The 26,604-nt window shown below is 45.1% G+C and overlaps 1 protein-coding gene and 1 long non-coding RNA gene across 4 annotated transcripts in view; one reads left to right on the top strand and one right to left on the bottom strand.

Moving 5' to 3' along the window:
• RAMP2 (receptor activity modifying protein 2) overlaps window positions 1–26,604 on the top strand; it is an 893,533-nt gene that overhangs the window by 762,227 nt on the left and 104,702 nt on the right. The gene's annotated exons all lie outside the window — the stretch shown is intronic.
• On the bottom strand, window positions 14,444–25,881 carry LOC120918243. Its single transcript, XR_005744356.1, has 2 exons — window positions 25,763–25,881; window positions 14,444–16,677 (listed from the first exon to the last, which is right to left on the bottom strand). It is a non-coding gene; the product is annotated as an uncharacterized LOC120918243 (long non-coding RNA).

Below are 26,604 nucleotides of genomic sequence, written 5' to 3'. Positions count from 1 at the left end.
ACAGAGCAGGACCAAAGCTGAAACAAGCAACCTAGTAAAAATATGTAAAAAAAGAGAAGATATGTATATAGCACATGGAGGCATATATATACATCACTCATAAACGTCAGTGGATTTGAAATCAGTATGTAGGTAAGAATGAATACATAAATACCTGTCTGTTCAAAATGAACCATTTGGATAGAACCAATCAGTAATAACCCACGGATGGGATCGAAGCAAAAAATAGCTATGAGTAAGCACTGATTGTAGTGCGAAACGTCAGCTGTATGCCCCTGTCTTTGCTGTGATGTGTGGTGTTTGATAACTTTTATCAATAAAATGCAACCGAGAAGGTTTTTCCAGAGTGCGGCTGTCAAACATTTCTTTCTACAATTGCTTTGTGCATTGCCGGCACCTGGGTCTCTCTAAGAGGATACGGATTCATCCACATACCAAATTGGAGCGGTGACTATCTTCTCTCTTCTCTGACCTGGTCCACAGGTGGGGCCTACCACAGACAGACCTCCTCGTTTCCCAGAGTAATCGCAAACTTTGGGTATGTCTGACTTTGTTTCCAAGGCACAGGGGGGCAGGGGGCAGAAGCTCTGATCTCTCCATTGGACTGCAATGAGTGAGTGAAAAACTTGTATAGCGCTACATCTGTGAACTAAATCGCCTCAAGGCGCTTTTTCCATCCATTGTTTTCCTTATCCTTCAGAAGAGGTAGGTCTTAAGTTTCTTCCTGAAGGCCCGATGGTTTTCTTCCATGCGGATGTCCGTTAGCAGAGCGTTCCATAACCGTGGTCCTTGGACTCTAATCTAACCTATATATTTTCCCCAACATTTCCTGTAAATGAGATTCCTCTGTGCTGTCAACAGAGAACATAGTTGTCATAGCCAGTCCTCCATATTGACCAGGAGGCCCTCGGTTTTCCCTGGCCATTCATTTCAGGGTACAGAAGACATTGCCCCTCCATAACCTATGCAGACTGGGGCTGCAAGCAGGGGTATAAAGGGGGAGGGTGGGCAACTCTGTTGCTCCAGTTTCACTACAGAGTGATCATCTACTTTGTTGTGTGCGAGAAGACATTCTACTTACAACATCTAGGCCTAATTCTGGAACAAGTTTGCTTTTTCTTGGCAGAGTGAGACATTCATCCTACTGCCCTTTCAGTGCCAGCTGTTCTATACTTCCTCCAGGCCTTAGCCTATCCTCACATAACTCACGAGCGTCGACTATATCGACAATAACACATTTAAATGGGCCAAGAAATCCTTCAGTTTGGTACAACTTTTGAGTTTTTGGAGAGTAGGTCTCTAAGGAAAAGATATATTGTAGTTGCTGGTTCTCATATCTGTTCAACCGTTCATTCCAACGGAGCAGTTTTCGGTTCAGGCCATCACTTATAGGGCAGTAACAATTGCAAGAACTTTAGGCAGAAGGTTATCGGAGATTCAAGCTCTTGGAGCTTCAAGTAAAAACATATATATATATATTCTTTTCTTTCCAAAAGGAGTAGAGTTGGTCTTGTAGATCATCTTGCCACAAACATGGCAACAGGACTGCTATTTAACAGACAGCTGGACATTGCCTAACTTTCTAGAACATCACACAGGAAAATCTCACAAACTGATCATTTTCAGAACTTTAGTATCTGTCCACAATTGTCCCCTTTCAGGTCATCTAAATAAACCCTTTGTCATTTCAGTTGGGAATCAAGGGAAAGGAAGTTACTGCCTGGACCCTAGCAGGCTTGGTTGTACATATAGGACTAGGGGTTGCGAGCCTCCGTCAGCGGTGGCGGAGCAATCTACCAGAGCAGTTGAAGCCTCATAGGCAACACATTCAAAATAATCTGTGGTGCCCATCTGTAGAGGGGTATCGTGGTCTTCCCAACATTCCTACTCAAACTTGACAGAATAGACCCGGGGGTCCTGTCATCAGGGAACTTTGTAGGAAAGACTATTCAGTCCCTCTGTCTCATCCTAATTAAAGGATTGGTTGGACAAGTAGATCCCACCCTATCAGCTAGTTATTTATCACTAGTATGCTGCTATGTTGGCATCAGGGAAAATGGAAAATTGTATCAAATACTTACCGTAATTTTTCCTTTCCTGACGTCAAACCATGGCAGCATATGAGCCCCACCCATGTGCGTTCGGTATGTGGCTTGTTACAAAGAATTGGGGTGGTGGCTAACCATGCCTTAATTTATGCTATTCACTGGTCCTGAGGAAGTGGTCAAGAGCAGAGCTCTATCACTAGTATGCTGCCATGGTTTGGCATCAGGAAAGGAAAATTACAGTAAGTATTTGATACAATTTTCCATTTTCATATGCTATCCTCACATTTCCCTCCTTCCATATAAATGATATAATTATTTTTCGTATCTTTTAAAAAAAATATCTGGGGGAGTTGTATGGGAACGGTGTACAAATAGGTATAACAGTCTGTTTACTACATTCTTTTTTAGGGTATTGATTCTCCCAAACCATGTTAATGTATTTCCTCTCCACCTGTTCAGATCTTTTGTTATTTCCATTATTAATACTCCATAATTACGCTCATATAATATCTTTTCATCGGCCGTTATGTGCACTCCCCAAATAGTACAGGGATTCTTTATTCCATATAAATGAGTATATATCCTGTAATGATGTAATTACTGGTAATGGTATATGACTTGGCAATATACTGATTTCTCTATATTAATTTCGAAATTAGATATCCTTCCATATCTTATCACTTCTTGAATCAGCTTGTGTACTGATTTCTTGCGGTTTTGAGGAGAAAAAATATAAATCATCGGCATATGCTGCCACTTTATGCTCTCTTTGTCCAATTTTCACTCCCACTATTCCCCTGTTTCCTATGAAAGATGATGATACTACTCCAAGTAAATTGTTACCAAACATGTCACGCTTCAAAGTTGTGCCCGCTTGTGGAATGCAGACAAACGTTTACCCTTAAAAATCTCCATATGCGACTTAAAAAGTGCTACAGGTTGTATGTTTTGAGTTACAGAGGGCTAGAATTATTGCTCTCGTTCTAATGATCAGAGTGATATCTCACATGTGTGGTTTGAACACAGTTTTCATATGAGGGGGGCTACTCACATATGGGTTCGCTTCTGCACGCGAGCTTGGCGGGACATGGTGCGTCTAAATGTTTTATTTTTTTCTTATTTATTTATTTTACACTTTTTATTTTTACACTGTTCTATTAATAACAAATTGTGTCACTTTTATTCCTATTACAAGGAATGTAAAGATCCTTGTAATAGAAAAAAAAGCATGACAGGACCTCTTAATATGACCTCAGATCTCACTACAATGCAAAATAAATAAAAAATCAATGCAAAAAAAGTCGTTTGAATTTATTATTTTTGTTATGTTGCTTTAAGAGCAATGGGCGAAGTGACGTTTTGACGTCGCTTCTGCCCTGCATTGGTATGGAGCCGGGTGGGGGCCATCTTTTCCCTCACTCAGCTCCATACCACAGCGGACACAGGGATCCAATCGGTCCCCCTGCTTCTGGTCACTCTGGTAAGCAACGGAGGGCACTGGACCACGGCAGGAGGGGGGCATTCCCCCACCATCGATAAAGTGATCTTGCAGTGAATCCGCTGAAGAGATCACTTTTATCTGAACGTGGTTTTAGCTGAAGAGATACCGGGGTTATGGCAGCTGCTGCCATAACAACGATGTTCTTCTTCAAAGTACCCGCTGTATAAATGATGGCAGGCGGCCGGAAGTGGTTAAAAAATTGTTTTGGATCACTGTTATTCCTATTACATGGAATGTAAATATCCCTGTAATAGGAATAGTGCGTGACAGGTCCTCTTCATGGATAGATCTGGGGTCAAATAATACTCTCTTCCAGGCTGGAATGCCCTGAGATTAAAAAAAAACAGGATGATCTCGGCTTTCCAGCCAAGTATATGGCAGTATTAATAACTGCCAGGCCGGCTTTGACGTCATAACGATGCACCGGGCCTCCGAGAGTCATAGAGATGACCAGGGACCATCTGTTCCCCGGAAATCTGGTCAACTTCTGACACCAGTAGATGCCCTTCCTTGGCTCGTGGATCGCACAGGCAAGCCGGTAGAAGCACCGGAGGGCTGCGGGAGGTGGTGTCCCCTCTGTAATAAACTGCCGCTATGATTGTTCTTATGGTGCAGGGAATCGCCAGCTGAAGAGAACGATACTGGTTGATGCCTCTAGGTCATCCCAGTATAACCACTGAATCGGGAAGACACCCAGGTGCGCCATCCCATCGTGAAGTGGTTAAATTTTTAAAATTGTGAGTTACCTATATAAACAGAACGTCAATAAGACCAGTACAAACTACATCTTCCCTATTGCCAGCGATCCTAAGGCCTCATGTATGCTTCTGCTCCTAAACTCACGTTTAGGAGCTTTTGGCATATTGTTTTGCTAAAACCCCTAACTTGACTCATTAAAAGCCTGTCCATGCACACATACTGTAAGCTTTAACCAGAGTTTAGGAGCAGCAGAGTTTAGAGGCAGTCAAAGCTCCACTCCTGAACACAGAAGTCTAAGTTCTTAAAGTTATTAACCCCCCAAAAAAAGAACCGATCCTGTTACCTAAAAGCATGTATACAGCACACTGTTTGTGCTGTGTAATTTGACCCCCCCCCCTGTATCACCTAAAAAAACCTGGCTGATCCTGCCTGGCTATACCCTCCACCCTGTAAACTGACCACGGTATATCATGGCTGCTGAGCCCTGACACTGTGGCCAGTTTTACATGACTCCGTCATCTGCAGCACACTCTGTACTTCTCTATCCTCTCCGTCATCTCTCCCCCCCTCCCCTCCCTGCCTGTCTATTCATGTCAGTGCCCAACCCCTCTGCTCCTGCTGTTCTCATATCTAAAATAAAATCATCCCATCCCCTCTGTAATATAACAAAAAATTTCCCTGTGCCTGTGTTATATAAAAAATATGCTGATCTGTACCTATATCAAGCGGTCGCGTGACTCTCTGGCTCTCTCTCTCCTCTCTTCCCCTCCTCTTCGGCTGACGTCAGCAGGAGTGCTCGTCCCCGCCCTCTTGAGCTGTCAACTGGGAAGAGGAGAGACCAAGGAGTCACATGATCCCTGGGAGCCACTGTGATATAGGTACAGATCAGCATATTTTTTATATAACATAGACACATGGGCACATATTGTTATATTACAGAGGGGACAACCACTTTAAGATCTTCCCTTTTTGAAACATTGAACCAATCATTAAAGTGTATGTAAAACCCAACACATTTTTTCAATTTGTTTTTTCTCTCCCCAGTGGCAAGAGTCACTCTCACTATTTATCTTGGTAACCATTATCTCTGGCAGAGAAAGTGAAAGGAAATACAACATTTTTCAGTTGTCACCAGAACAGAAATAGAAGAGAAATCTTCCTATGGGTAAACCCATTTTGGTAAAAACTGTCTACGGACTCATTCACACAGGTGCAGAGATCTTTACTGCTTGAAATTCCATTTGTTTGTTCCAGAATCAGCATGGAGCTGTGTACAAGTAGCCTATGTTAATCAATAGAGCTTTCAGCAGCTGTACAGACGCATCCACACATCCAAGTTTGACAAGATGCGCTCTGTCTGCATTTGGACCTATGCACTTGTCCCTGCGTCTCTGTCATCTTGCTTGTGCAAGTGAGTCTGTACAGCCGGGTGTCTCCATAGACTAGCACTGGCCCCTGTGCATACAGCTAGCAGAAATAAAAAAAAAACAGCTCTTCACACTGTATGAGCCTTTGCAGAGAAGACCACTTATTTCCTGCTGTATCTCTGGGGGAAGTGAATTGAAATCTCCCTGACATGGACACAAGGGATAAAATCAGACAGCGATCTAAAAATGGAGAGTTTCGCAGAATTAGAAAAAAAAAGTACCTATTATCAATGAAATGTATGCACTGTATATTTCTTAAAGCCTTGTGAACCACTACAACTGATGGACAATGAGTTTACTCGATAAAGAATTTCTGAGAATCTGGTGATTCTGTGTGAAACAAACCGAGTTTGCCTTCCAATGTTCTAAATGTGTTCTACATATGTAAATAGATAGATAAGTGATAAATAACTGTTCTAATATGCCAGCACTTTCTTTGTATACCTAAATTGCATTATACCACTCGCAATATACATAAATACTAGGGTTATACCGATACCCTGCATCGATGCCTATACTAAGCATTTGCATGAGTATCGGTACTCACGAAAATGCTCCAACACCAAAACCGATACTGGAAGCGATGCCTCCTCTTCCCCCTCCGCCACCTCTGAAGGTGCCATCTCCGCCCCCTCCTCCCCTCTGGCTGACTATTAGGCCTCATGTACACAGGGCAGTTGAACGCTGGAAACTGACAGCTGTGAAAAAATATGATTTTTTAATACAGCTTACCTGTAAAATCCTTTTCTTTGGAATACATCACGGGACACAGAGCCTTTAATTACTTAATGGGTTATATAGTCACCACAGGTGACTGGACACTGGTAAACCCAATTAAAATTAAGTTCCTCCCCTATATAACCCCTCTCAAATGGAGAGTACCTCAGTTTTGTAGCAAAGCAATAAGTGACCCACGTTTAACTCCGAAGAGGGGTGGGAGATCTGTGATGTATTCCCAAGAAAGGGATTTGACAGGTAAACTGTATTAAAAATCATATTTTTTTGCTCATACTTCACGGGACACAGAGCCTTTAACCATTAAATGGGATGTCCCATAGAAATGCTAAAATTGAGGGGAGGGAGACACAGATCAGAATAAGACTGCCATCGGGCCAGAGGATCTATACTGCTGTCTGCAGTAAACTACGCCCGAAGGCGGCATCCTTGTACCCTCTCGCTCACATCTACCTGGTAGAACTTAGTAAATGTATAGACCGAAGACCAAGTAGCAGCCTTGCAGATCTGAGCCATGGAGGCCTCGTGATGCACTGCCCATGAAGCACCAACTGCTCTAGTCGAGTGCGCTTTCACCTGAAAAGGAGGAATATTCTTTTCTAAACCATAGGCCTGAATAATGACTTGTCGAATCCAACTCGCAATAGTGGACCTTCGATGCTGCCTGGCCCTTCCTTGGGCCCTGTGGCAGAATAAACAGACAATCAGTCTTTCGTATTTGAGCCGTAGCTTTCAGATAAACTTTTATTGTTCTTACAACATCTAGAGAGTGTAGACCTCTCTTCCTCCGCAGACTTCGGATCTGGAAAAAAAGACGGTAGGACTATATCTTGATTCAGATGAAATCCTAAAACCACCTTAGGTAAGGAAGTCAGGTGAGGATGCAGCACCACCCTGTCATCATGAATAATCATATGTGGTTCTTTACATGAAGAGCCGCCAACTCCGATACCCTCCTTGCTGAGGATATGGCTACGAGAAAAAACAGTTTCTTTGTTAAAAGAGTTAAAGAAGCATGGTGTAATGGTTCAATAGGTGATTTCTGTAAAACGGACAATACAAATTCAAATCCCATGGGCACACAGGGGACTTAACCGCAGATTCAGGCATAGTGCTCCTTAAACAAAGGCCCAGACTTGGGAATGAAAGGCAAGCATTTTTTGAAAGAATATCGACAAAGCCGAGATTTGGCCCTTGAGCCCTAGTGCTAAAGACCAAATTCATATTTAAGCCCAACTAAAGAAAGGCAAGAATCTTATTAATGGCATACTTCCTAGGATGCCATCTTCTGGGTTCACACCAGGAAACATTCATCTATTTCAGATTCTGTAGTAGATGATCCTGGAGGCCGGCTTCAGCATTAACCAGAGTGGATAGGACTGGACCTCAGAGCCCAGTTTTCTCCGAATGTGGGTCTCAACAGCCAAACCTTCAATTTAGACTTTGTAAGGCAAGATGGAATATTGGGAGAACCCAAGGTCTTCCTACTGCCATCCTTACGATTTCTGCATACCAGGGTCTCCTGGGCCAAAGCCGGGGCTACCAAAATAACTGGCTTTCCTTCCCTCTTGATTCTCTGAAGGAATTGTGGGAGAAGCGGAACTGGAGGGAATGCATAGATCAGAGGAATATCGATCCCATGAAATTTCAGGGCATCCGATCCCTGAGCACAAGGATCTCTTGTTCTTGACACAAAGTTGTCCAGTTTTGTGTTGAAACCTGGAAGGCCAACAGATCCACATCTGGGATACCCCATTTCTGACATATGATTTGAAATATGTCAAGGTGTTGAGACCATTCTCATGGACTCAGCTGCTGGCGGCTTTAAAAAATCCGCCTGACAATTTTCTACTACTGAAATGAAGACCGCCAGACAGGCTAGAACATGCCTTTCAGGATGTGATTCGCCTCTCTTTGAGCATCCAGACTTCTGGTGCCTCCTTGGTGATTGATATAGGCCACGGCTGTAGCATTGTCGGACTGAATCCAAACAGGACAACCCCTGCAGTCTTTAAGACCAGACCCTGAGGGCCAGATGAATTGCCCGAATCTCCAGAATGTTGATGAGGAGAGGCTTTTCAGGCTCCTGATCACTTTCCCTGGGCAGATGCCTCTTCTAGAACTGCCCCCAAGCATAAAAGGCTGGCGTCTGTGGTTACCAATTTCCAGGTAACCGGAGTAAAGGATTTTTCTTTTGACAGATTATGGGGGAGCAACCACCAATTGAGGCTCTGGCGAACCTTTGGAGATAAGATCATAGGAGGGTCCAGGGCCTGAACATCTTTGTACCAAGCGGACATAATTCTGCCCTGTAAAGGCCTTGAGTCTAACTGGGTGTAAGGGACAGCCTCGAATAAGGCTACCATATTTCCCAATAACCTCATGCATAGACGGATGGAAGGCCTTCTGTTTGCATTTATCAGTCGGACCAAGTCTCCTATGGCTTTTGCCTTTGGCTTGGGAAGTAATACCTTGCTTTGGGACATGTCTATAATCATGCCCAAATACTCCAGCCTTCTTTGAGGCTGTAAGGAGGATTTTTCCAGTTTGAGGACCCAGCCTAGGTACTCTAAATATTCCACTGTGTTGTGCACATTGTGGCCCAAAGCGTGCAGGCGAACTGATCTATGATCAACAGATCATCCAGATAGGCTGTACTGCTATGCCCGTGCACTTAGCCTTGCCAAGGGCCGGGGGCAGTATCTTTGTAAAACACTGGAGGTGCCATAGTCAGCCCCCGAAAGGAAGGGCCACAACCTGAAAGTGGCGCTGATCCACAGCAAACCTTAGAAAATATTTGGTGAGTGGGGAATATTGGCACTGTAGATCTCTGATGTCTATTGATGCCAGGGAATTCTCCTCCCTGGAGGCTGGAGACAACTGAACGGGACAGACTCCATGTGAAAGGAGCGAATGTTCAGAAACTGATTCAGGCTTTTCAGATCTAGGATAGGTCTGACATCCCCCGTTTGGTTTTGGAACTGTGAAAAGGTTGGAGTAAAAACCTGATCCCTGATCCTCTGGGGCTAACTCTTTGATTACGCCTTGGGACAACAGGTGTTCCAAGGCCAAAAACAAAGGCCTTTCTTTTTCTCGATCTTGGCAATTCTTTATCTCAGAAAATGGGGTGGCAGAAGTTCTCCTGAATTCCAGCTTGTAGCCTGAGGACACTGTGGAGATGATCCACTTGTCCTGAACATTCGTCCCGCCAGGCGTTTGCAAATGCAGCAGCCTTTCCCCCCACTCGACCAAGTGGGGGCATTCCTTCATAATGACGTTTTGGGGCTCTGCTTGGAAGATTTTGAACCCCAAGTTCTTTTCTGCCCTTGGGCTTGGCTCTGGGCCCTTCCCTTAGTGCTAGACTGGGGAGGCCATCGCCACTGCCTGGAAAATGAGGTTTCAGGGTCTGGGGAAAGAGAACGCTTAAATGAAGGACATTTACTCTTCTTTTTTTACTGGCAACAGAGTAGACTTGCCTCCAGTAATCTTCCCCTCAAAGGGGAACGCTGCCAAGTACTGTATCTTTTGCAAGAACCTTGGCTTCCAATGTTTCAACCAAAGGTACCTGCGCACGTGTACCTGCAGGAGATTCAAGCGGGATGCTTGCTGAACAGAGTCCATAATAGCATCAATCTCAAAACACAAGGCTAATTAGGAAGGTCCTCATAAACCTCAATCTCCTCTGTAGGGAGGAGGTTAACCATCTGCTTCATTTTGTTCCTGAGGAACTGACATACACCAATTGCTGCAACTGCAGGTTGTAATACAGCACTGGCCATAGAGGAGGAGGCTTTCAATAAAGATTCCAGCTTTTTATCAGTTGGATCCTTAAAGCCCTGAGCATTGTCTATAGGACAGGTCAGGCTTTTGATTGCACAAGAAATAGCTGAAACCTTCCTCCATGGGATAAAGGAGGGAAAACTGCTTAGGAGGAGAAAACAGTTTATCTGGGTGAACCCAGTTATCATACATAAGTTTATCCAGCAAGGGATGAACTGGAAAGGAGCATGCAGCCTGTGGGGATTTCCGGGATCCCAAAGAGGAAGCAGAGGACATAAAAGCTTCAACAGGAGGCAATTTGTAAGTGGCACGCATCATCAATGCATAATATTGCACCTGCATCTTTAGCGACTGAGAGGTAGAAGGAATCTTCTCATCCTGTGAGTCCTCAGACTCAGGGTCGTTTGAAGGAATTAGGGGGGCCCCAAGTAAAATGAAAATGGAGGCCTGCACGGGTGGAACTTTTTTTGGCAGAACACCGGCCAGCAGGGGCGTACCTAGAGCATTTGGCACCCGGGGCGGATCCAATGTCTGGCACCCCCCACGTTAAAATGTAAAAACACCCCTCTGTGCCCTCTGCATCCTTCAATATCTCTTTGTTACTACTGTGTACCCCCTCTCCACAACTGCACCTCTGGACCCCTTTACATTACACAGCCCCCTGCACCCCTTTACATTAAATAGCACTCTGCACTTCTGGACCCCTTTACATTACACAGCACCCTGCACTTCTGGACCCCTTTACATTACACAGCCCCCTGCACCCCTTTACATTAAATAGCACTCTGCACTTCTGGACCCCTTTACATTACACAGCCCCCTGCACCCCTTTACATTAAATAGCACCCTGCACTTCTGCACCCATTTACATTACACAGCCCTCTGCACCTCTGGACCCCTTTACATTAAATAGCACTCTGCACCCCTTTACATTACACAGCCCCCTGTGCTTCTGGGCCCCTTTACATTACACAGCACCCTGCACCTCTGGACCCCTTTACATTACACAGCTCCCCATAGCTCTGGACCCTCTGCATGTTACACAGACTCTTTTCAGTGCAGACCCCCCTTCAGTTCACACCCCCCCTCAGTGCAGAGAACCCCTTCAGTGCAAACCCCCTCAGTGGAGAGACTCCCCTTAGTGCAAAGACCCCCCAGTGCAGAGACCCCCTTCAGTGCAAAGACCCCCTTCAGTACAAACCCCCCTCAGTGCAGAGACACCCCCCCAGTGCAGAGACAACCCCCCCAGTGCAATGACAACCCCCCAGTGCAGAGGCAACCCCCCCAGTGCAGAACCCCCCCCCCAGTGCAAACCACCCTCAGTGCAGAGACACCCCCAGTGCAGAGACACCCCCCCAGTGCAAAGACACCCCCCAGTGCAGAGACCCACCTCAGTGCAGAGACACCCCCAGTGCAGAGACACCCCCCCAGTGCAGAGACCCCCCTCCCCAATTCAGTACCTCAGGTTCAGATGCTGCAGATCAGCGATGCACAGAAGGAGGCTTCACTAGTATGTGCCTGTGACTGTGTCACACTCAGTGTGAGAAGTGCCGAACACCGCTGACCGGGACGCTCAGACAGCCGGCGGCCGTGAGAGGAGGGGATGTCACCACGCATCCCCTCCTTTGTATCAAAATAGCTGCCTCGAGTCTCCCTGCAGCTGCTTCAGACACGGAGGGGGGGCGCCGACCTGACACCCCCCAGTGTGTGGTCCGCCCCCCCCCTTAGTATGACACTGCCGGCCGGGTCCCGAGCGGTACAGGCGATTCAGTGTCCTGTTCCCGGCCGGACTGACAGGAAGTGAGCACTTCCTGTCAGTCCGGCCGGTAACAGGACACTGAATCTCCTGTACCGCGCGGTACTCGGCCGGACTGACAGGAGGAGCTCGGCCACGCTACAGCCTGGGAAGGAGAAGTTGGGGGCCCCCGGCCAGCTCGGGGCACCAAGCAGGCCTGTCGCAACAGGACAGGCAAGCCAAGCAATTGCTTGGGGCCCCGAGCTAGTGCTATGTTCATTGGCTCCCCGCGAGCCCCCCTCCTCCCGCACGGAGAGCCGCACAGCTGAATCCTGGAGTTCAGTGCCGAAGCGTGCAGTTGCACTGAACTCCAGGATTCAGCTGTGCGGCTCTCCGTGCGGGAGGAGAGGGGTTTGCGGAGGGGGCGTTTCGCCGCCCCCCGCAAAGTGGCGCGGTCACCCGGGACAGTGCAGCCGTCCCTCTCTCTCCACTGACTGCAATACACAGTCACACTTCGGCTCCTCCCCCCCTCATGGCTCAATGTGTACACAGCCAGGAGGAGGAGCCGAGGAGAAACACGAGTGAGAGAGCCATGCTGCACAGTAAACAGGAGGTAAGGGGGGGAGCAGAATCGAGGTGAACGAATGAAGTGATGGGAGAGGAGAGGGTGGTATGGGGATATGTGCTGGGGAGTGATTGAGAGGGAAGATGATATGTGCTAGTGTGTGTGGGGGGGGTCGGATTCCCCCCCCCCCCACTAGCACATATCATCTTCCCTCTCAAATCACTCCCCAGCACATATCCCCATACCACCCTCTCCCCCCAAATTAAAAGATGCCCTGTCCCCCTGTGCTTATCCCACCCTGATCCCACCCTGTACTCATCCCACCCTGTACTCATCCCACCCTGCCCCCCTTTGCTCATCCCACCCTGTACTCATCCCACCCTGTGCTCATCCCACCCTGTGCTCATCCCACCCTGTCCCCATCCCACCCTGTGCTCATCCCCACCCTGTCCCCATCCCACCCTGCTCATCCCACCCTGTCCCCATCTCACCCTCTGCTCATCCCACCCTGTGCTCATCCCACCCTGTCCCCATCCCACCCTCTGCTCATCCCACCCTCTGCTCATCCCACCCTGTGCTCATCCCATCTTGTCCCCCTGTGCTCATCCCACCCTGTACTCATCCCACCCTGTCCCTCTGTCCTCATCCCATGAAAATTACAGGACGAGTCTTAAAAAGGAAGGGGTGCGCGAGTTTCACCAGGCCTAGGGCAGCACAAAACCTAAATACACCCCTGGGCGCACCGCACACGAGTCTGTCCCGGCCTTTGGTAAGATCACCACTACAGTCGGTCTGTATCCATGCGCCGCTCGTGTCCTGCCTGGCTCCTTCTCCCCTCCTCCTCCCTCTCCCCTCCTCCTCCCTCCCTCACAGTCCGGAGCCGCCAGGAGGAGGCCGCCCACTGGTTCCTGTAGGCTTTGTGTGCGTGCAGGTGGGGGGTTGGGGGGTGTAAGGTAAGTTAACCACTTAAGGACCGGACCAATATGCTGCCTAAAGACCCAAGGTGTTTTTACAGTTCGGGACTGCGTCGCTTTAACAGACAATTGCGCGGTCGTGCGACGTGGCTCCCAAACAAAATTGGCGTCCCTTTTTTCCCCACAAATAGAGCTTTCTTTTGGTGGTATTTGATCACCTCGGCGGTTTTTTACTTTTTGCGCTATAAACAAAAATAGAGCGACAATTTTGAAAAAAATGCAATATTTTTTACTTTTTGCTATAATAAATATCCCCCAAAAACATATATAACATTTTTTTTTCCTCAGTTTAGGCCGATACGTATTCTTGTACCTATTTTTGGTAAAAAAAATCGCAATAAGCGTTTATCGATTGGTTTGCGCAAAATTTATAGCGTTTACAAAATAGGGGATAGTTTTATTGCATTTTTATAAATTATTTTTTTTTTTACTACTAATGGTGGCGATCACCGATTTTTTTCGTGACTGCGACATTATGGCGGACACTTCGGACAATTTTTGGGACCATTGTCATTTTCACAGCAAAAAATGCATTTAAATTGCATTCTTTATTGTGAAAATGACAGTTGCAGTTTGGGAGTTAACCACAGGATTTAGTGTACACTTACTGTGTGTTTACAACTGTAGGGGGGTGTGGCTGTAGGAATGACGTCATCGATCGAGTCTCCCCTATAAAAGGGATGACTCGATCGATGCAGCGTCATAGTGAAGCACGGGGAAGCCGTGTTTACATACGGCTCTCCCCGTTCTTCAGCTCCGGGGAGCGATCGCGATGGAGTGGCTATAAACAAATTGCCGCGCCGTCGTCCCGGATCGCTCCCCGAGGGATCCCGACTGCCGCGTGTAGCGGGGGGGGTCCCGATCGGACCCCCGACCCACGTCTAGGCAGGGACGTACAGGTACGCCAATGTGCCTGTACGTGCCATTCTGCCGACGTATATGTACATGCGGCGGTCGGGAAGTGGATAAAGTATGCCCACCTTGGTTCGATGACCCCTTTCGGTACCGAGAGAATGATCTTAACCCTTGCAGTAACGAGATGGACACAGAAGTAGGTTAGGATCACTCTGTTGTAATATGGCGCGAACAGTTCCTTTTATAAGTCATACAAAAACATATAGAAATACAAAGGAAATACTTGTCTTAGTATCATTGACTAATACACTGTTACTGGGCGGGCGCCCCTTCGGGCGTTGCTGCTAGAATATAATTGGATAATACAAAGCTGCCGTTACTTGTTGCTTAACTTAAACACCTGTGATCTAAGACTGGTGATGGGTGTCATCCGCTTGAAACTGGCCATTACTATATATAGACATCACAAGACCTACACATGACAATCTTACATACACAGCAACATTTATGCAATCAATGTGTTACTGTTATTAACCCTTGACATCCCTCTAATCCCCTATTAGAACCCAAATAATTCTAAATTATGTGGTTCTCCTCCATCATTCTTTTATCATGATACATATTCAGATAAATTCTATTCGCAGCTGCTGGGTCGGATGTTCGGGGAAATTTTAACAACTATGCACATTATAAGTCTATAGCAAGCATATAAGAGTAAAACAAAAAGAATAATCATAAAGATGGCCAGGGCCGCACTCTTTAACCATGTCAGCATTCCTGCTCCAAAACTTAAGTTTGCAAAAGGATCCCAGGTTTTGGCAATATTCCTAGCTTCATCTTGTAATTTGTTTACTTCCTTTCGGTGTTGTGCAATTACATCATAATAATCTGGTACCTCAATACTTGTGTTATGAAACCAGGTACAACACTCATAATCTTCAGTATTTTCACATAATCCAGTTAAGGCGGCACTCATGCTTTCTATGGCTAACTTGTGTAACTCTAATTGCTTCCTAATTGCTCTAGTTTCTATATTTAATTTAGTAATATCATCAGAGTTCTTTTCCATTATTTCATCAATAATTCCAGTGTATTTATTCAACCTCTTCATTAGTCTATCCCCCACCCACTCCATGAGGGAAACCATGCCCAAGCCATATCTTTCTCCTGGAACAAATCCAGTTTTCCACGATACTTAAGGGGATATCTGGGGTGCATGCTGGCCTCTAATATGTGTCTTCCCTTATCATCCCCTAACACACCCATTATAGGGATTAGTGATGCAAGGTAACACCATCCCTGGGGATCTATGGGAATCCATGGATGGCATGTTTTCCCACAACAGATATAAATATTGTTCCCTAAAGCTAGGGGTCACCTGTTGAATACTGCCATCATTTCGTCAGAAAAACTAGAAAGGGTTAAACTCCTCAATAACTGTCCCACTGGGGAGGTCGCGGTGGGGGAGCTGGAGTTAAGAAAGTGTGGTGTTTAGGGCAGGTTTTGAAGTGTGAAAATAAGGGCTTTCAATTGAAGTAATTGAAAAATTAATTTTAGCTTGTTGGCAAACTTCAGCCCCTTTTGTGGAGACCCCTAACCTAAAACACTAGTCTGGGAAATAACTTCTACTCATGATTTGAAAAGTAGGGTATCATTTGAAAGTATACTCGCAATATTTGTAAGAACGAGAGGAGGTGTGTTATTAAGGAGGGGGTGAAATTTAGAGGTACTGCCATTAGGGGAATCCTAGTAGTGCTAGGATGGAGTTTACTACATATCCAACATTTTTCATATCCAGATTTCTGGGCATAGGCATATTTAAACTTTAATAATAGCATTTTGTCTGTAAAACCCTCTGAGTTCTCATTTCTCTTGTGTCTATCATGTGTGTTATTGATATTGTCCTGTTGTGGAGTGTTTGGAATTTCCACAAATGCTGTATGTCCCAAATCTTCAGGGTGATAGATACAGTTAGTTATCAGCCAAACTGGCAGGAATACGATTAGGACAGTCCAAAATAGGAGGCACAAGGCTTTCCCAGAAGTCTGTGGTGAAATAAGCGACGTCATCTTGTCGGAGGTCAGGGCTGTCCGCCCTCGTTGCTACCTCACTTGTACTTGCTTCTAGTCGGAGGCCAGGGCTGTCTGCCCCCGTTAGTACCTCTCTTTGTCTGGCTCTAGGCACCAGTTTTACTCGGGTGGCATGGATCCATGTTGGGCTCTCTTCCGTCAGTATTGCGGTCCGGGTAACGGCTACCACATTCGTCTCTGGACCATAAGCGAAGTCTTTGTCTCTTTTATCTTTGGCCAATTGTTTTATAACTACAACATCTCCTGGTATAAAAGGGTGGGTGTTTTCCTGTGGAAGAGAAAGAAACTTACAGACAACTTTTTGCTCTATCTCATCTAGTTTGGTTATCAATGTCCTAACATAGTGATCCTGGATTTGTTCTAAATCTCCTTCCTGCAAGGCCAGGGGTTTCTTAGCCCATGGGGTGGGAAAGGGTCTTCACATTAGTATTTTGAAGGGTGACAGTTAAAATGATTTGTGGGGAGTCATGCGTATTTCTGCAAGAATAATAGGCAAGACTTCCTTCCATTTGTGAAAGGTTCCTCCAGTGGCCTTTCTTAGTTTGTCTTTGAATGTTCTATTCATTCTCTCAACAATCCCTGAACTTTGGGGGTGATATGGGACATGAAATTTCCATTCTATTTTAAGGGATATTACAAGTTCCTGGTTGACTTTTGAGGTGAAGGCTGGTCCTTATCACTATTAATTTCCAGTGGGCATCCCCATCTGGGAATGATATGTTGGGTCAGAATTCTTGCAACTGTTTTTGCATCCTCAGCTTTAGTGGGATATATCTCTGGCCATCGTGAGAACATATCCACAATTACCAGGGCATATTCCTGCCTACCCTTATCACAGGGAATATGTGTAAAATCAATTTGGAGGTGGTTAAATGGAGTTGTTGGATATTTGAGGTGTTGGTGGACTGCCCGATTAGGGTTATTAGGGTTTGCCCGGAGGCATGTGATGCACCTCTGTACAAACCCAGCTACTAACTTGTCAACGTCTGTAATGTTAAAATCATTTTTAAGCAGCAGTAGCGTTGTGGCTTTACTGTTGTGGCCTACCCCATGGTACTGGGCTATAAAAAGTGGTGCACTAGCCTGTGGGATACATGGTTTCCCCTCTTTGCAAATTAGTCCACTCTTTGGACTCTTTTGCAACACTGGATAACACCAGTCATTTAGATCTGTGTCACTTGCCAAGTACTGGAGTTCCACTATCATTTGTGTGTCATCTAACGAGGGTGGTGTTAGTACGGCCATTTGTAAGGTAGCTAATTGTTGGAGTGTGGCTTCTTTCGCTGTTTTGTCTGCTAGAGCATTACCTCTAGAAATCGGATCACCGCCCCCCGTGTGTGCCCTACAATGTAGTATGGCTATCTCTGAAGGGAGGTGGACTGCAGCTAGTAGATCATTTATCAACTGGGAGTGAGAAATTATTTTCCCATCCGCTCCTACGAACCCTCGTCTGGCCCAGATCACGCCGTGGTCATGGACCACGCCGAAGGCATACTTTGAGTCTGTGTAAATGGTGACAAGCTGTCCCTCGAACAACTGGCATGCTCTGGTCAAGGCTATCGGCTCGGCAGCCTGAGCCGACTGATAGGGGATGGACAAAAAGAAAACGATTACCCCCAGACGGGACTTTTAAGGCCAGACTCCAATGTATATGTAAAATTTAATTTATTAGGTATTTTCACCAAGATGGGTAAACACTTGTTTACAGAATAATTCTGGATGTTAGATTACAGAAATCTTCTGGAACAGTCAAAAAATATATAAAATAAGAATAAAAAACATGTAAGGAATAGTGATGGAGTGACACCTGGGGCACACGTCCCATGTGTGGACCCAGGAGAAACAAGAAACAAAAAGATAATAATGAAATAAAACCTCGTGAAAACACAATACAATTAGATTAAAAAACACTCTGTAGAGAGCAGTAGAGAAATGCCCGACGCGTTTCTGGTCTGTTGATGGAGCAACAGACCTTCATCAGGGGCCACAGGAGTGTATGGTTACGAGCTTTTTTTCTCTCTAAAAGTAAAACACACATCATTATATTATGTCATATCATCCGGTGTATATGGATCCATTTTTTAGCAATTGTTGTTGGAAATGCCTCTAGTATAGTATATATGATCAACATACCGTTTGTGGTAAACAAGGGTTTGAAAATTGACCCTCAAGTTTTCGGTTTAGGATGTCCCCAGAGCCGACTTATGGGGTCCCATGAGTAAAGAAAGAGAAAGGGGAGGGATGGCTCCGACTGATCCCAAACACACGGTGTCCTATTGAAGTTTAAGAATATAGGAAACAGAGAAAGGAAAGAAAAGAAAGAAATAAAAGAAAAAAGAGAAGAAGGAAAAAAGAAAAGGAATAAGGAAGGAAGAAAAAGAAAGAAAAGCAGGGGGGAAAAAAGGGGAAAAGAGGGAAAAAGAAAAAGAAAAAGAAAAAGAAAAGGAAGAAAAAGAAAAAGCATGATAACTGATCTAATGCATAAATGTCTGGTCATACTGCTCATATTCATGATAGAAACATAGAAAAATAATAATTACCCAAGTATGGGGCTTATTAGGGCAAGAGTGCAGCAGGTCAGGGGGTTCACTGAGTCCAATGCGGACGATCCTCTTAACGTTGCTCGGGGGAATCCCGAGCTGTGTGTATGAAGAGGAACCTGGTGCCAAATGCCTGGAGAGCAGACATATATAGATTGACGATAAGGTATGCATAGTAAAGGAGAGGTACATGCTTGGGTGAAGTTAGATAATTGCAAAGAGGAATGTCTGGGTGTAAGGGGAAAAAGGCACTCACCGTGGTTGAGGTATTGTAAACCAGCGTTACTCCCCTTCAGCTCACAGGGTGCTGAGGGAACTGGTCATAGAGTGGCTCTATTTGTAGGGTGGACAGGACCTGGGAGGGCGTGTAACTCGGCCCCTCCCAGGGGCATTGATCAGATGGATTGCCATCTGCTGTGTGCACTCGTTATGCTGGAAGGGCGGGACAAAGCTAGTGGGCGAGGTAATACGCCCCTAGATGGAGAGGAGTGCCTTCTTCTCGGCATTCTCGTATCACTATGGTGATGACGCTGGCGTCACGGGCCATGTGACCCTGCGCCTCGCGTCACACCATGAACAGCGGGGAAACCCTCTAGCAAGCCCGGCCGCGTCACCATGGTGATGACGCTGATGCCAAGGCCACGTGACCCGGCAGAGCCGCGTCACATCGCTTGAAGCAGGGAAGCCCTCTGACGAGCGTGGCCACATCCCCCTATTGGAGACGTCACGCCCGGCGTATCGCAGCGAATCAGGCACGGCGGGGAATACAGTGCTAGTGACATTGCACCGGTCCTCGCATAGACAAAGTGTCCACCATTATCAGGGTGAACCAAGTGCCAAGTGGCAAAAAAAGAGACCGCATGGCACCCCGCATAGTTTTTTTTTTTTTTTTTTTTTTTTAAATGTGGGCAGCCGGGGGTGAGATGAGAATGAAATGGAATAAGATTAAAAAATAAAGTTGAGGAAGAGGACGAAGAAAAAGAAAAAGGAGAGAAGAAATATATAGAAGATAATGATAGAGATATAGATGGATGGAAATATGTATGGAAAAGGAAAAAGAAAGAAGAAAAAGAAAAAATAAAAAAGAAAAAAGAAAAAAGAATAATTGATAGACAAAAAGGGGAACAGAGGGAACTCGAGATGCAGGGTAAACAGGAGGAGCCACAACGCCCAAATCTTTAGCCACAATTAGAGTTTAACAAATAAAGGTCAGTTGATCATACAGTTTTATAGAAGAAAAATTATGGGATAGTATACAAGTAAATATGGAAAAGTTGCATTTTCTGGTCCATCAAGGTAGATCAGCTGAAAATTAGGCATAATAATGGATCCAGTGCAGGAAATATCCCGATGGACCAGTCTATATAAAAATATCCTTATCCACATTTATATCGATATAGATCAGAGAGCACAACATTGATTAAATTAGGCAATAATTAGACATTTAGTACGTCATGATAGATGGTTCCTTGCTAGGGTAGAATAAGATAGGATAGTGGGAGCAGAGGAGGGAAGCGGTGGCAATTGACGTTTTATATCTCGTAGGTTCGAGTTAGGTAGAGAGGTTAGTAATGTTGATTAACCCTCCCCCTCCCATACACCCGATTTGTATCCCTCAAGGAAGGGTCTGTAGCTGATGTTGTTGTTCCAAACCCGGGGGAGAAGGTGGCGTTCAAGGCCACTATCAGCGAGTTTCTCGCTGCAGTTATAATTTTTTCCCAATCCCCACCTCTTGGGTTTCGGGTGAATTCTATCAAGTGCCCAAAAAGGTGATTTTAGGAAAAACCCCCCTGGTGCACATCTCTTGTATGTCTTCCGAGGGGGAGGTCAGGATTGGCAATTTTCATACTATGCACATGCCTGCTTATTCTTTTTTTCCATTCCAGTTTCGTTTTTCCCACATAGAAACACCCGCATGAGCAGGTCATAAGGTACACAATTCCAGCAGTACTGCAATTTGCAAAATGTTTTGGTTTGTATGATTGACCATTTGGGAGGTGTATAGTCTTGCTGATATTTAAGTATTGGCATTGCGGCCATCCGCCGCAAGTGAAAGTGCCCCACCGCTTGCAAGGATCCCCCCTAAAAGCCCCTGTGTATTCACTCGTGACCAGTATGTCTTTTACAGACCTAGTTCTCCTGTACGTGATAAGTGGACGATCAGAGACGAATTGACCCATAATAGGGTCAATTTGCAGGACATGCCAGTTTTTTTCAATTATTTTCTTAATTGATTTGTGCTGTTTATTATATGTTGTAATTATCCTTATTGGCGTCCTTGAGTTCTTTTGGTCATGTGATACCTCTTTTTTGCGAAAGAGAATGTTCGCTCTGGATTGGCTTTTGGCTCTTTTAAACACCTTCTTGAGGCATGTTAGAGAATAACCTCGTTGTAAAAGCCTCTCTTTTAGTTTTTCTGCCTCCCCTAGGAAAGCTGTTTCTTCCGAGCAATTTCTCCTTAAACGGAGGTATTGCGAATATGGTATCGACCGAATTAGTGGTATTGGGTGGAAACTATCTGCTTGTAGTATGGTGTTTCCAGCAGTTTCTTTGCGGAAGAGATTACTCGATAGGCGTCCATCCTCTGTTTTTGAAATGGTGACATCTAAAAAGGTGATTGTGGTTTCACTACACACTTTTGTGAATTTTAGATTGAAATCATTCGCGCCCATGTCTTTCATACAAAGCTCGAGGTCATTCTTTGTTCCATCCCAAACCATAAAAATATCGTCGATAAACCTATGCCAAATTAAAATGTTTGCTACATGCGGTCTAGCTCCATCAGGGGTTAAGAAGAGGTTCTCCCACTCCCCCAGATACAGGTTGGCGTACGATGGGGCACAACAAGTCCCCATCGCTACCCCCTGTATCTGGAGGAAGTGGGAGCCATCGAAGGTAAAGGCATTGTGATGAAGGATAAAGTCCAGAGCTTGAACAATGAACTTATGTAATGGTTTATCGTCACGATGTGATTGGCTGATAAAATGTTCTATCACCTGTAGCCCCTTCTGGTGAGGTATAGAGCTATAAAGAGCCTCTACGTCCACAGTTACCAGGAGCGCTTTATCAGGGACCACCAGATTCTCAAGATTCTGTAACAGATGTGTGGTATCCCTGATGTAGGAGGGTAGATTCATCACCAAAGGTCGGAGCTGTTCGTCCAGGAATTGGCTTAAGCGTTCTGTAATGCATCCACGTCCCGATATGATGGGTCTTCCAGGGGGATTTAACTGGCCTTTATGTACTTTTGGCAGGCTATAAAAAGTTGGAATTTTGGCATGATCCGTTCTTATGAACTCCCACGTCTGTTGTGTGATCACATTTTCCACATATGCCTCGTCCACTAGTTTGAAAAATTCCGAGTCATATCTTTCAATAATGGATCTGGGTATAAGTCTATACCACTCAGCATTAGATAGGGGATGGGTTTTGCTTCATGTATGCAGTCAGGTAAACTTACAACGGCATATCCTGCGTTGTATGTGGTGTCATTTGGTGTCATTTGGTCTTGTGCATGACCCATCCACAAACACAACATGTGAATCTGGTATGGGCAGGGTTGCCATGTCTAGTCTAGGGGAGGTTTCTGTTGTTACAGAAGTTAAACAGTCACGGTCCTGTGGAATGTCATCTGTCTCACCTTTCAGTCCCAGCAATACATTTAAAATAGGGGCTGGGCCTGCATTTGGGGAACAGTATCTGATTGACAAGGATGTGTTTCCTAAGAGGATGACTTCGTATCCACTTAGACGTTGGGCTGACATATGTTGGGTGTGTACCCCTCTTAGAAGATGGATGACATGATGGGTAGTGTAAAGTGTGGTGGGGTGGCCCAGGGTGAAAGCTACTGACATTTCCACCACCATTGCACATGCCGCTAGGGCTCTCAAACAAGCGGGCATACCTTGTACAGAAATTGGCATTACCTTCGGAAAAAAAAAGTTACGGGTCTAAACTTTCCTCCGTGTTCTTGTGTCAGTACCCCCGCCATGGTTTTACAGTTGTCCCTTGCATATCGCTGAAATGGCTTTACATATTCAGGGAGGCCCAAAGCAGGACTACACATCATTGCTAACTTCAACTTTTCAAAAGCGTTTAACATTTCTTGTGACCATATTATATCTTTTGGTTTGTCTGACAATGTGCACTGCCTCAAAATGTTGTCATAGTAAGAACAGTCCGGTATCCACTGTCTGCAGTAATTTATCATACCCAGAAAAGATAGCATTTCCTTCTGAGTATTTGGGTTGACCAGCCCATGACAGATTGGATACGGCTAGGACTGATTTTCCTACTCCCTTGACTGAGGACAAAACCAAGATATTCAACTTCCTCTTTACACCATTGTAACTTTTTGGGTGAAACTTTGTGCCCACATTCATGTAACCAACCTAACAACGATAAACAATCTTCCCTGCAGGCCTCCTTTGATAGACTACAAACGAGGGGATATTCACGTATTGTAGCAGGACAGAACCTTGGGGGGGTGCCAGGGTTTTAATGTGGCTTGGAGGACTATGCTGTACACAACAGGTGAATCAGCATATCCCTGGGGCATACTACACCAGGTGAGTTGTTGACCCTCGAAGGTAAATGCGAACAGAGGCCTAGTGTCCTCGTGTACAGGTATACTGAAAAAGGCGTTCTTCAAATCAATTACAGAAAAATAGGTGGCTTGTGCAGGGATGGAGGAAAGGAGAGAGGTGACATCTGGCACTATCGGGGCAATGGGGATGATTAAATCATTTATTGCCCTTAGGTCCTGGACAAATCTGACACTACCGTCTGGTTTGGAAACAGGGTTGATAGGGGTTAAAATTCCCTTATCTAAAAAGTCCTGTATCATGGGTCTATCATACCAATAGGGGGCAACTTCTAACCATTATTCCCCCCCCCATGTCTCATATAATCCTGGTCCCATTGTGGGTCCGGACCATAATACGGCCATGCGCTTTGATCTCCTAAACACAGTCCCTTCACCATGTCCATATGGAACGGGTCATTTGCCCCGTCCCTAGGGAAGGGTGAACAACTGTGTAATCCCTCTGTCCATCCTGCTAAATTATCCACCCAGGGATTAACGAGAAATAATCGGTGCCTTCTACTCGGGCAACGTACTCTTTACAGGTTTCTCGGACATTGGGAGGTGGGTAGGAGGTAGGTTAACTATGTCTGGACCCCATTGATCCAAACACCGGAATTGGTCAGTATAATAAACTGAACCTAATTTTAATCCAATGATGGTGTCAATACAAAAATCGTTGTGCCAAACACACTGAAAACAAGATCCGGGTTTGACTGGATCCCAGACAGTACAAATTGTATTGGGTAACTTAACTATGGCTTGGATGATACAATTCTTATAAGTAAAATCTGTGTTTTGAAAAATGAAAGTAACCTTGGGCGTCTTGCGCTGACACAGGAAGCAAGTCATTGGTTACACAACACGACAGTACTCTGGCTCTGTAAAGTATTCAGAAGCTGTCTATACGCTATACCAATTAAGGAAGTGTCGACTTAACAATGAAAATGTATTGTGTTTTGGTGCCTAAGTGCTCAGTCCATGTTATGTGCCAATCGGTATGCAATTTCACTGTATGTTGGCAGATTGCATGCTGATTGTAAGCTAACAGATCTGCCAGACGGAGATCTGTGTGTGTGTGTGTGGTTCAGCAGACCAGTCTGCGGACAAGCTGTTGGGTGGTGGCAGGCTATCGTTTATTGTGTGTCTGGTGTGTGGGTGTGGGGACAGTGGAAAGAGTGATTAACACTGGGATTCAAGCTTACAGGATAGCTGGAGGAACCCTAGAAGTGTGTAGTAATTGCTAGACTGTTTCCCAACCCTTAGCGTGCACCAGATTGTATGTAAGATTTGTATCTGCCTGTGTGTGGTCAGCTAGCTGAATTGGAGTGGAGTCTCCCTCTAGTGGTGGTTAAAGGTAATGCGGGCTGTGAAGTATCACAGCCAGTCTTGCGTGCTTAGTAGAAATTCCTTCTTATTCCTTTAGTTCCTCATATAGCCCGTCACAAGACGCTCGTTGTGGTTAGTAAGTCACCGCTGGCGAGCACGATCGTGACAGATTGTGTAAAGCACAATCTTACTGTGTCTATCTGGAAAATTTACCCTGCGACCTAAATACTTTTTTTACTTCCTTTGAGAGAGATTATTGAAACTAATAACTTGGCAAATTGTTTTTAAATTCCACTCGGTTATATCAAATACTAAACAAACTTTACATCAAGGACAAGTCATACAAATTACACAGACGACCGGCTCAGTATCACTTGCTTTCATCAACCGTGGGTCATATAGCTTTCGCCTAGCCACGGAAATGGGGCGTCTTACACCTTGCCACACATGTCTCAAAGCGGTCCTTGGCCTAGCTCACCTTCTAGACACTTGTACCATACAAACAGATAATCTCTTATTACTCTAAAATTCTTAATACTTTACTTTAAACATATACTTCTAAGCAGCAATAATATAAGCAGCAGTAATATAAGCAGCAGTAATATAAGCAGCAATAATATAAGCAGCAGTAATATAAGCAGCAATAATGGGTGATCGTACCAAGGTGCCTATGCCTCCCCGAGGCACTTGATTCTTAGTTATCCCTGATAACCTATATTATGGCGCCAACCACTCTTACCCGTATCTAAAGCACAATTAATTTACAGTCCCTGACTGCCTGGATTTAAAGGGAATTCAGGAATTGGTCCGAGCCCCGTTGACCGCATGAACGGTTACAGGGAGACCACCTAAATCCCAGACAAGAGCCCCCAAATCTGTAAGGTAAGTTAAAGTATGCCCACCTTGGTTCGATGACCCCTTTCGGTACCGAGAGAATGATCTTAACCCTTGCAGTAACGAGATGGACACAGAAGTAGGTTAGGATCACTCTGTTGTAATATGTTCCTTTTATAAGTCATACAAAAACATATAGAAATGCAAAGGAAATACTTGTCTTAGTATCATTGGCTAATACACTGTTACTGGGCGGGCGCCCCTTCTGGCGTTGCTGCTAGAATATAATTAGGATAATACAAAGCTGCCGTTACTTGTTGCTTAACTTAAACACTCGTGATCTAAGACTGGTGATGGGTGTCATCCGCTTGAAACTGGCCATTACTATATATAGACATCACAAGACCTACACATGACAATCTTACATACACAGCAACATTTATGCAATCAATGGGGCTGATTTACTATGCTCTGTGCGCTGCGCTGGTTCATGCCTTAATTAGTGCGCCGGGTGGAGGCTTAATTAGGCGCATGAACCAGCGTAGCAGCCGGCGCATTGAAAGTAATATGTAAAGCCGCGCCGAACTCCCTATAGAAGTCTATGGGAGAATTCAAAAGTGTTATTATTAAAGGCTAATCTGCAAGTTTTGTCCTAAAAAGTGTTTGGGGACCTCAGTCCTGCCCCAGGGGACATGTATGAATGTTTTTTTTTTTTTTTTTAAACGGCCGTTTTTTCGGGAGCAGTGAAATTAATAATTCTTAAAGTGAAACAATAAAAGTGAAATATTCCTTTAAATTTCGTACCTAGGGGGGGTGTAATGTCAGCATGTGAAATAGCGCATTTTTCCCGCACTTAGAACTGCCCCTGCACAAAGTGACATTCAGAAGGAAAAAAAGCCATTTAAAATTC

The sequence above is a fragment of the Rana temporaria genome, chromosome 12 (genome assembly GCF_905171775.1).
Source record: "Rana temporaria chromosome 12, aRanTem1.1, whole genome shotgun sequence".
Lineage (NCBI taxonomy): Eukaryota > Metazoa > Chordata > Amphibia > Anura > Ranidae > Rana > Rana temporaria.
The sequence above is the reverse complement of the archived record's forward strand: the minus strand, read 5'-3'. Positions and strand labels throughout refer to the sequence as shown.